The sequence below is a fragment of the Limulus polyphemus genome, unplaced genomic scaffold, assembly GCF_000517525.1.
Source record: "Limulus polyphemus unplaced genomic scaffold, Limulus_polyphemus-2.1.2 Scaffold235, whole genome shotgun sequence".
Taxonomy (NCBI): domain Eukaryota; kingdom Metazoa; phylum Arthropoda; class Merostomata; order Xiphosura; family Limulidae; genus Limulus; species Limulus polyphemus.
The window spans coordinates 442,795-455,408 of record NW_013665845.1 but is presented as its reverse complement, the minus strand read 5'-3'; positions in this window follow the sequence as shown (position 1 = coordinate 455,408).

The following is a 12,614-nucleotide window of genomic DNA, read 5'->3' as shown; positions in this document are numbered from 1 at the left end:
ATTAAAGTTTATATAGAGGCTCAATTTTATCAGAACTGTAACATTCACAATGATATAGACTTTCTATAGCACTTAATTAGAGTTCAGATAAAAGCAATAATTTATTAGATTTTTTCATACTCACAATATAGTAGAATTTAGAGAGTTGAGATCAAAGGAGGGTTATGTAATAGCTATATAACCCTCAGGCGGCATCCTTTGATCTCAACTCACGTGACGACCTCCCACTGAGGTGACATCCTTTGGGCAGTCAAGTACACCCCTAACTATTAACATTTTGCTAGGCTTAAAGCTTATTCACAAGAGTATTATGTCATTAATTTTAAGTTAATCTTAAATATTAACCAATATTAGATACCACGCATACATACACAGCTGCTAGGCACGGCCTCGCTAAAACTTTGAAGAAAAGTAGACCAATATATGATGTATTGTTTTAATGATTAAGAAACTGGTGTTTTTTAACTCAGACATCAATAACATGTACACAGATCTGTCAGTTGCATAAATATTTGATCACCTCGATACCTTGAACATTAATTTAGATTATTCTTTCTTTCTTTTTTACTGAAATTGTGTTGCAAGGTAATATGTTTGTGCAATTAAAAGAAACAAACGGTCCTTATATAAGAACGATCTGTGTTGCCATCTAGCGACCAGAAGTGAAACTGATATTTATAAAACATGGAAATAATATATGCTTATAAATTGAACTCACTGCTAAGTTTTCTTTTTTATTATTTTCCCACAAAAATACGTATGGTAGAAGAAAAGAATAATATTTCTGTCATACTAGCTGTGAAACACTCGATAATGGCAATTAGGTGCTCAAATAAATTTATAACGCAACTTTAGCAGTTATTTATAAGTATAATAGAGTAATAGAGTGAATGCAGCGGCCATTTTCTTCTCGTCCCATCCCTATATACTAAGCACGACCATACTTAGTGATAATAATGCTAATTGATCAGATCTATCTTACTCACACTGAAATACAGATTAACAAAAAGCGCTGATCTATCAGAGTTTTCATATCCACAGTTTGTTAAAGTTTAGGTAGAAGCACTCATGTGTTGGAACTGTCATACTCATATTGTATTAAGTTCTAGATACTTGCGTTAATGTATTGGAACTGTCATGCCCACAGTGAACTAGAGTTTAATTAGATGCACTCATGTATTAGAACGGTCATACTAACAATGTAATGAAATTTAAATAGAAGTCCAAATTATTAAAACTGTCCTAACTAGAATATTTTAGTTTAAATTGAAGTTCTAGCATGTAAGAACTTTCTACTCAGAATTTAATTAATTTAGATAAAAGTGCTGATATATTAGAATTGTCATCCTCACGTTGTATTAGAGTTTAAATAGAAGCACTAATGTACCACAACTGTCATACTCAGAATTTAGGAGAGTTTAGAATGAAGTGCTAATACGTAAGAACTCTTATACACACGATCTAGTAAAATTCAGTTAGAGGCTTATAATATCAGAACTGTTATATACAGAATGTGGAAGAGTTTAGAAAGAATCCCTAATGTACAAAAAATTTAATATTCAGAATGTATGGAATTTTAGAGAAATGCGCTAATTTCTCAGAACTATTATACCCACATTATAGAATAATATAGATAGAAACGTTAATATATTGGAACTGTCGTGCTCAGAATGTACTATAGTACAGTATATAGAAGTGCTAATGTATCGAAAAATGTCATACTCATAACATGTTAGAATTTAGATAAAAGCGCTAATGTAACAGGAGTGTCATAATCTAGTAGAAATTAGATAGAATCGCTAGTGTGTCATAACTGTAAAAGTGAAAATTTAGTAAAGTTTACATAAAAGTGGTAAAGTATCACAGCTGTCATTCTTACATTATATTAGACTTTAGGCAGAAGAGCTAATGTGTCAGAAGTGTCATACTCACAATGTAGTAGAGTTTATATAGAGGCGCGAAGGAAAAGTTCTTGATAAATGCTTATATCATAAAACAAATCCGAAATATAGAAATAGCTTATCACAGTCTTTTTTTATCTTATTGAAATAAATATAGAAATAGCTTTTCACAGTCTTTTTTATCTTATTGAAATAAATATAGAAATAGCTTTTCACAGTCTTTTTTATCTAATCAAAATAAATATAGAAAAAAGCTTTTCACAGTCTTTTTATCTTATTAAAATAGATATAGAAATAGCTTTTCACAGTCTTTTTTATCGTATTAAAATAAATATAGAAATAGCTTTTCACAGTCTTTTTTACCATATTAAAATAAATATAGAAATAGCTTTTCACAGTCTTTTTTACCATATTAAAATAAATATAGAAGTAGCTTTTCACAGTCTTTGTCACCGTATTAAAATAAATATAGAAATAGCTTTTCACAGTCTTTTTTACCATATTAAAATAAATATAGAAGTAGCTTTTCACAGTCTTTGTCACCGTATTAAAATAAATATAGAAATAGCTTTATACATTTGCGCTATAAATCATATCAATTGTTTAGTAGTTTACACGTTTCCAAAGAAATGCAACTCTGTGCTGTGTTCTAAAAGTTTGCTTTACTTCCCGAGAATTTTGAAATTTTGCTTGCTTCCCATGTTTTATTACATCTATACAGAAATGTCGTATTTTTTATGTTTGTATGTTGATAAAGTTTGCTTTCTGCTATGCTTTATAAAAATACTTTACATCTATTTAATGTTACATATATTAAACACCTGTGTTGAAGTATCATGTTTCTATGTTTGTGTGTTTTAAGCTTTGTTTTATGTTCTGCATATTATACGGTAACATTAGGATGTTTATATTTCTGTAGTTATTCGCTGATGTGTTTTGTTTCATGTTACACAAGTTCTACGCTCAAACACAAATACTGTACGTTTGTGCTATTAAAATAATATACTTTCCTATACGCTATGAATGTTCTGCATGTTATGTTTGCACTTTTGTGTTTCATGATTATTCACTTTGTCTCTTTTCATTAAATAAACTACTGCTGCAAGGATGAATTTTCTCTTCTTTCTTTTCTTACTTTACAAACAACGTTTAATTTTAATACATTGTAGAAACAGCTTGCTTCTAGAGAAGTAGAGAAACCTTGTTTGGAGTTGGTGGCCATTTGCTTTTATTCTTCTATTATGAGCCAAATTAAACAATGTTTAAAAAGCAGGAAAAGTCAATAAACACTAAATAATGGAAGAAAGAAGACTAGTTACAAAAATTTATTGAACTCAAAGACTGAATTTAGTCTTATTTAAACCTAACGGAATTTTAGTGAAACTGCTCTATGTTTATTGAGAAACTAAAATGATTTCTATGCTTGATACTTAACTGATTTTGGGGGTGAAATCAAATACCAGCTAAAGAAAATAAGTAGATTACAAGTTATGATGTTAGAGGGTGTTTATTTTATAATTTATTAAAATAAACTCCACACATTTGAAGCTCATTTTATTTCCACCATCTGGAACGTAAGCTAGTGTCATGAATGTCAGTCACATGTTCATGATTTTACTTTCGATTGTCAATCATATGTACATTGAACAAAATTTTGCTTTAGACTGTCAATAATTGTTTGAAGTGTGAAACATGGTTCAAATAACTAAATATTATCTTAAAAATAGTCACATTATTCAATCTGATTTTTATGCGATATTAAAGTTGATTCTTTATATGAATAAGGCAGATTTTCTTCTATTTGAAAACACATTTTGTATGTGAAAATTGCTTGTTTTTTCTACTACTGTGTATACGGAAAAATGAATTACTTGGACATAATGCTTAATGTTACTTTGTTATTTTGAGGTGTATGGTATTAGTTTTTCATTCTATACTCCACGGAAAATCTGCAAATCTATATCCTCTTCAGTTCATCAATGACAGTGTTCAAAATACTCTGGATAAACTCTCAAATAAACAAATCTTATGATTCTTTTGACTTTAAACAAACTAACCATACACTTGGTGTTACCCTATATTGGCGGCAGATCATTTATCGTAAAAGGTCAACTTAGACAATATTTTTGGAAATGCATATCCACAAATTTATATTTGTCTTATCTTCTGAAGTCCTTTCAGAGAATTTGTAACCTTTTTTTTTATACAAGGACAAAAATCCCTATACTCCAAATATCGATGATTGTGTATAAGTAGACCTATCCTCGGTGCTGCAGGGCTGACTATATTGGGTCAACAATCAATTTACACAGCAAATAATATTGTTTACTCGGTATAATAACTCGTTGATTCTATTGTACGCACAATAATGTAATGCTGAAGTTAAGAAAAACTGTTCGCCTTTTTTTATTTTCAACACTAAATGAAACAGAATTACGTATAAGAAACAATAAACATCAGTACGATGATACTTGTCATTAATGTGCATGAGTTATCATCCAAATTACTAATCAGAATATATTATTAACTACATATTTTATATTACAATAATCAGAAAGCTTTTAAAGCTTGAACACTGTATGTTGTAAAGCGTACATTTCACCAAATGTTTTTTTTTTTTGGTTATTATTTAAAATCCAATTGACGAATGGCATTAACAATTCCTTATTGTAGCTTTTTGAAGTGAAGTTTTATTTGTTCAATGTTAATATGATTTAGTTAAAGCAAACCGCACTGAAATACATCTAGTGATAATGAGTAACGATATTTTGTAACACCAGCTGAATTATGGTCTTAGATCTCTAGCCTGTGCACTGGTGCAGGTGATTATTTTTCATTCTTTAAATAACAGACTAGGAAAACGATTTTTAGTCTTACATGATACTTAAAAAAATGTAATAAATCGTTCGATCTACGTACAGATTGAGAACAATAACAAAAAAATAGCATAACTTTATTAAAAGCCACTATATAATATAGCCATTTTCAGCACTTATAACCTTATCCTCAAAACTTAAGACGAAACTTTCTTCATTTTTCATATGACACTTAAAACTGGTGAAGCGATACCATTTTGGTTAATTTATGTGCACATCTACTATAAAGTTTGAGTGAGAAGCAAGATTCTACTTTCAAATTGCTGTGGTATAACTATTTCTATTTATTTTTCATGGAATAACATAAGAATCTATCGGTAATTCTATTTACCATGTAGCTGCAAGAACGCTTTTTATTCTTCCTTTCAACATCCGCGTGTAGTCCCGTGCATATTTTATGAATCTCGCGCTACATAAAGGTGACATCAAAGCACACTACCTTAAGATCTCTTCTCAAGCTGCTCTGCTTAAATCTTACTCTTAGTAATTCATCTCATACACTAGGAAGCCTTTCTAGACATACTAATGCCGAAATTCGAATTTCTTCGAAACGTCAGCGACTAGGTTGGTTAGGTAATGTGATATTACATTTTGAGTTCTAGACAAAACATCGAAACTTTTTTGGTTGATTATAAAATTACTCATTTAATTTGTATCTTTTTTATAGTTTTTTTTCCCAACAAACACAAATAATGTTCTAGTTCTACAAAGAGAATAATAACTCGGAATAATTTCAATGTTATAAGAATATGTGTAATATAAAACCACAAATATACTTTCACACACTGTTTATGTTCATGGCCAGGTAGTTAGTGCGCTCCACTCGCAATCTGTGGGTCGTAGGTTCGAATCCCTCTCCCACCAAACATGCTCGCTATTTCAGCCGTGGGGGCGTTATAATGAAACGGTCAATCTCACTATTCGTTGGTAAAAGAGTAGCTCAAGAGTTGACGGTGGGTGGTGATGACGAGCTGCCTTCCATCTCATCTTTCACTGCTAAATTAGGGACGGCTATCGCAGATAGCCCTCGTGTAGCTTTGCACGAAATTCATAACAAACCAAACCTGTTTGTGTTATATTACATGACAATGGGTACTACGGTGAAAATAGAGTGTAACATAAGATAGAGTGCAAAAATGTGTAATTTTTAAGCTATTCTTCTTTACGTACCTTACAAAAGGATGTCAATTTGATTGATTCTGATGAGAGGAAATACTAATAAACCATTTGACAATTGTATTTCTCACATGTGTGTTAACAAAGTACATAAAGTTCTATGTATCACAGTGAGGTATACGAAAGGAGAATATACGACTATACGTGTATCTTTATATAAGCGTCGAACCTAATCTTACATACACAAAAATATAGATCTGAACTTAATGGTTACCTACTTTCACGTGAAAACAAAATTACAAATATAACCTATCACAATTGCTTGGTTACGTAGTATCGCATTGGGAGGTGTATAATGGTTACAAATTAACGGCCGTACAGTATACATTGAATATGGGCGCATATGTATTTTTAACCGTACAATGAGAACTATAAAAAGTGATAACTATAGAGGATTCTTCACAATCTGATTGAACATCCAATCACTTTGCCCCTGACCATCTCTGTCGCCCGTAACTACAGAGACCGATAGTCTTGATCTTCTTACTGCTATTCATTAATTTAAATGTGGCGATTTTCAAATGCAGATGACATCAAAACTTCATCTCTTCTCATCATAAAATTTTGTGACACAATGTTTTCATATTACGTGATTGCAACTGCATGTAAAATACAAACCTTCCTCGTTTTGAAGGAAGGAATATGTGCAATGTTGAATCGTTTCGATGAAGTAAGGAAAGGCTTAGTTCCAGCAAGGAAAAACAGACTAATTTACAACCAGCTATTAATTGTACACTAGGGGTACTATAGAAAGCTAAACATTTTGTTACCCCAAGTAACTCAACGGCTCATTACACTTAAAGTAAAACCTCCTTGAGAACTGCAAACAAGAATATTCTCAAGGATTTAAATATGCAAAAGCAGCACAAGAGTCGTGTTCACAGGGCTTAACCAAAGAATACAGCCGAACAAAAGACCAACTGTTGAAAACTTTATGGGCAATGTCTGAAATGTAACCAACCGAAGTATGTTGTCACATTGTTCAAACTATATGCTTCTTCAAGTGTCGGTAAAACGTCCGGATAATTTCTTACTGCCCTTTCGGTGATCAAACATTTGAGAAATGATTCAGAGAGTGTCTCGAATTTTTTTCTAGGACCTTTAGGGTGTTTGCAGGTTACAAATATGATGTTAAATCAAACATCAAAGATGTCTAAAAAAAGATAAGATGAGCTCTGTCTACTATGAGACTAACACATCGACACCACTGTATCGCGAGAAAATACCTTCTTTATGTAAAACTGGGTGTTAGTTAAGATATGATTATATCAACACAAAGCATCCAGACACATGGCCAAGCCAACAAGCATGTCAGTTTCTCCGCATTATAAAAGAACAAACAGGAATTGTTCATTTGCAGACATTTTCTACAGACTTCAGAGTCTTGGGACTACTCCAACAGACCCTCAGAAGTTGCCGCCCAAGCACAACTGACGGACTCTGAAGAGGAGGGGCTGTACTGACCTAAGTACACTGTGTAAATACCTCCTGTAGTAGAAACTGCGCTGTAAAGCAAAAGTCTATAGCCAAGTCCATCACATAAGGCATAATCAATAATGGAAAAAAGGACTGCATGTCCTAAGCACTCATCCTTGTACTGTTTGAACTCCTCTCTGTAGTAACACGTATATAACAATCTAGATTCACATGGAGAATTGAAACCAAGGATAACTGAACATACTTGAACGTAATCTAGTGCCACTGTGAAAATTACAATGAAAGATTAACTTGCCATATGTGCATGATAACCTAGTGTCACACTGAGAAATGCAATAGAAGTTCCCGTTGTTGCGTATTTATGATAATCTAACAGTCTGAGAGCTACAAAAGGAAAGTAATTGGATGACTACATACTATCTCACAGAAAACTGGAAGATAAGGATACCACTTATCTGATAATCTAGTATCCTATATTAATTAATGTTGTGTGTATGTTTGTCGTGAACTCCTCCCAATTTAGAGCTAGTAGGACCAAATCTAAGAAGGGGACTCGGGATGGCCTGGGGGCATCCTTATCTATACTGCGTAACACCTTACCAAAAGGGTACCAGTAGGGGCTAAAATGTGCTCGGAAAACCATCCAGACATAATGAGAGTGGAATTGTAGGTTTTCAGGGTCGCTGAACCCGAACCTCAATCAGATTTTGTTATTCTGTCTCCTCCCCTCTGAATGCCGAGAAACCAAGTATGGTACTGTGTGCATACATACGTTCACACACAAGCTAGCAGAACCAAACGTGGCACACGTGCTCAGATACCAAGAGCGGATGTCCTAATAGGGCTTGTCTTCGGGATAATGCAGGAGCTTGAGCTGTACATTAGGACCTCTGTGAATCATTTTCGTTAAAGTTTGTTTAGTATGTTTGTAATCAAGCACAAAGCTACACAATGGGCTGCCTGTGCTCTGCCCACCCAAACAAACAAATCCTTCACCTGAAGCAATGAAATAAAACCTATGATGTATTTTCAATACACGTAGGATGAAATTTCCTCTTTAATTCACGCATGGAGTGCATGAATACTATCAACCTTTTTACCCTGTGTCATGAAACAGAGTCATCTTGAAATGTGCACTGGTCAGCTCCACCGAAGCGATTCCTTATTGTTGGGTTTAATTGTGACTCAAGAATACTGTCGATATTGACGGTGGCTTTTATAAAATGAAGACATCCAACACCCTGTCCAGAGGTGCATGCTCATATCACTTGACCCTGCAGATGCTTTACAGTTTCATTTAAACACATTGGATGAAACTCTTCTCCACATTGATATTGTACAAAGTGCTTCCCATCAGACCCGTGCAGGTTGAACATTGATTGTTCTGAGGAGATCACTTTGCTACACATTGCTTCAATGAAGTCAGCATGATATTTGACTCAGTTAAGCCTCGTCTTCCTCATCTTGTCGGTGAGGAGGGGTTTCTTTCTTGGCTGTCTTCCTGGGAAACTGAACCCAGGCGAGACCAGATATGCGAGCGGAAACAGTGACCCCAGATGTTTCCTATCATGCTCTTTTGAGATCTGTGGACGACAGGCTCGTACTTTCAAAACGTGATACATGATCATTAGCTGCTGTGGAGGTTTTCTTCCTACCCCTGCTGCACACGGCCAAGCTCTCTCTATATCTTTTCACCCAGTGGCTCACAGTAGACTGGTTAAATATAATTCTTCTAACAATCTGCCTTGTCGAAAGTCCCTCTTTACTCAAAGAAATAATGACTATTTTTTTCCGTGGAGTTAACTCGCAACCATTGGCCATGGTAACATCACACACATGTTGCAGCATACAAGTTTCTAAGCTGACTCTGAATAGGAACCTATATTTATAACCACAAAATGGCTGTTTCAATACCCAGGCAGCTTATGTAATAATTATACAGTATTGCATCATCCATGAAATATATTTGCACCTACATGCATTAAGGCCTCAAAATAGATGATGATTCCGAAGAAAAATGTAAAAACATTAGGTGATGCAATAAATTTTTGCATCACTGTAATTTCTAAGAAGTAGACTGAGTATGTGAGTATGATTATTCGGGCAACTGGTAATATTATTTCCTGAAGCCGAATCGTGAGGTAAGAACTCGCACGTCTAACGAGACAACCCAGGTTTTGATACCAGCACTTGCCACCATATACAGTTTATCTTAAAACTTATCTGAAACCGAAACGTAGTATAAAAACTCACATATCTAACAAGAAGACTAAGGTTGCGATCCTCTCTCTTCATTGCATAGAGTCTATCTTGAAACTCACTTGAAGCCGAAACGAAGAGTAAGAATTCGCACAACAAACAAGACCACCCAAGTTTCGATTCTGACTCTTGCCACCACATACAGTCCACCTTAAAACTCACTTGAAGCCTAAACAAAGAGTAAAAACTATCAGTAATTAACCCATAAAAACAGTAAATAATTAGTAATTGGAGATCAAGTCGTATAGGCTGCTAATCATGATAACCACTAAAATGTGAGTAGTTACACTTTCAGATAAATCACAGTAAAAACTATAAAAGCGGAAGGTCAACTTTTAAACTTACTTGGCAACTTAATATCAGATTGAAAACAGCAATGTCAGTATAAATGATCATACCTACATTGAATCGTATTCTCGCAGTGATAGCTTAATTAAAAGATAAGTCATACATACATGCTAACCTAGTATAACAGTAAGAAGTGATATTCACACTTGCATTGTTACACAGTACAGCACTGAGAAGTACAATGGATTAATAACTGTATGGCTGCATAATGAAAAGTACGACAGAAGTACAATTAATCACACATACATAGCCATTCATAATTTTGAGCTACTTATCAGATAAAAGCTAACCAGCCACCAACACCATTCGGATGTGTCCGCTAATATATATATATGTATGTTAGAAATTGTAGTCCGAGTTATGGCTGAGCATAGGCCAGTAGTTTGCAAGCTCGAACTTTGAATCCGAGGGTTCAAGATTTGTGGGCTGTTGTCACTAAAGCGTGCAGCCATGGGTGTGCAACAAGAGTGATGGTCAAATCCCTATATTCGGTGAGACAAGAGTATTAAAAGGTTTATTAGTGAGTATTGTTGATTTGCTGCCTACCAACTAGGCTATCAGTTTGAAATTAAGGATGGGTATTGCAGATGCCCTTCGTTTAGTTTAATTTCAAAAAAAAAAACCAGTAAGAGTTCTGTCTGCCTTAATATGTTAAACCTTTTCTGTAGTGAAACCTTTAACTTCACAAGGATATCATGAAATAAACTAATCTAAAGATCAAGTACTATATACCAATGATGACACAAAGTCGCTTGCTCATCGAGTTAAAGGAAGTTTTAGAAATTGAATTGTGTGGCTCTAAAGTGTATTTATCTTAGTGTATTTCTGTTCATTGTTCTACCTTGGAACACTACCGCCCCTTCTCGCATGGAGGAATAACAAAATATTAAATAAGTAATTAATTTCAAAATTATGTTCTGTCAAGCAATTTCCACAAAGTACGATATACCTATAATGTAGTTTTGGGAGCATGTCGATTATTTTACACACATAACCGGTTGTTACTACAATAAACCTGTTATCCTGTTGTCCGTTTTTTCTTTTGCTTACAGCATTTGAGAAATAACAAAAATAAAATAAGGAACTAAGGGAAACTCAAAATAAACGTTGTTTACCACATTTGTCAGAAAAATCATTTACTACTCACTCTAGATTATCATATATATTTGCTGACTCGGCAATTGTGATATCTTACGAGTAACGCTTGAGGCCTAGAGGTTAAAATTGAGAAGTGTGTTAATGAACCACGTGTGCATTTGGGTAACTAACTAACACTTAGGAGATTAAGAGTTCAAAGTAGCGAAAGCAAGGTAATCTTTAGAGGATGGCTAATTTAATTTCAAAGAAGCACGTGCTAGATAATATAAACCATTTCACTAGTTATTCAACTCTAAGATCATCAACTTTGAAATATAAGAATGCGTTACATTGATAAAATATGTTGCTAGAAGGAAGTAAAGATGTTGTTCAGATAATCTACATAATTACACAGATGAGTCCTAAAAAGACGTCTATAATTAACTCGGTATAAGACTTAGAGTGAATATCAGGTAGCAAAACTTAAAGGTAGCTGTAGATTAATAAAATGAAATAACGAAGACTTACAATTGTTTCAAAGAAAAAGAAGTATTAGTGGAATAATGGAACATCCGTAGATTTAGACATAAAGAGCTTTTAACATGAAAACGACAACAATATGTAGCAAGGAAAGTTCTCTGTTGTTATGCACTCATGAAGTTTTTCATTAATCGCAAAAGATTTGGATTATATTCCAATGTAAACAGAAGAATAATACAAATAGGGATGGTCTTTTCCTAGTGAAAACGTAATTTTTTTTGCCCTAAAATATGGGCAGAATATAAGCCTCAAATGTTCCACTTTGAGGCAGTGTATGATAGAAAAACAGTCTTTCATGTATAGCTTTATACAATCTCTTGCACATCATTAATTGCTCAGTCATTAGTCATATTCTGAATTTTCACTTTTTTGATTAAGGAACAAATCCGAAGATTGAAAACTATCGTACCTACACTAAGAGGCAAAGGCTCTTGTTGCATTAGCGTTTTTCATACTTTATAATAAACATGAAGACGGATGATAAAACACAAAACATTTTTATTTAGAAGGTTCGAACTTTTCGGAATACACTTATTCCATCTTCAGCGAAATCTGAAAAGAGTTTTACAAAGATATTTATTAGCTAATGCTATAGTATCATTAATCACTAGTTTATTTAGATATTGAGAAAAGAGGTAAACGGTTTGTTTGTTTGGTTTGAATTTTGCGCAAATCTACACAAGGGATATCTTCGCTAACCGTCCCTAATTTGGCAGTGTAAGTCTTGAGGGAAGGCAGCTAGTCATCACCACCCATCGCCAACTCTTCGGTTACTCTTTTACCAACGAATAGTGGAATTGACCGTCATATTATAACGACCCCACGGCTGTTTGGTGGGACGGGGATTCGAACCCATAACCCTCAGATTGCGAGTCGAGCGCCATGCCGAGCCAGAGATAAAAGGAAGAAAAAGAACAGAATATTAATATACTGAACCGCAAAAGAAACGTCGCATATTTCGAAAACTATAATTTTCAAAAACATCGAAAAAAATTAATTG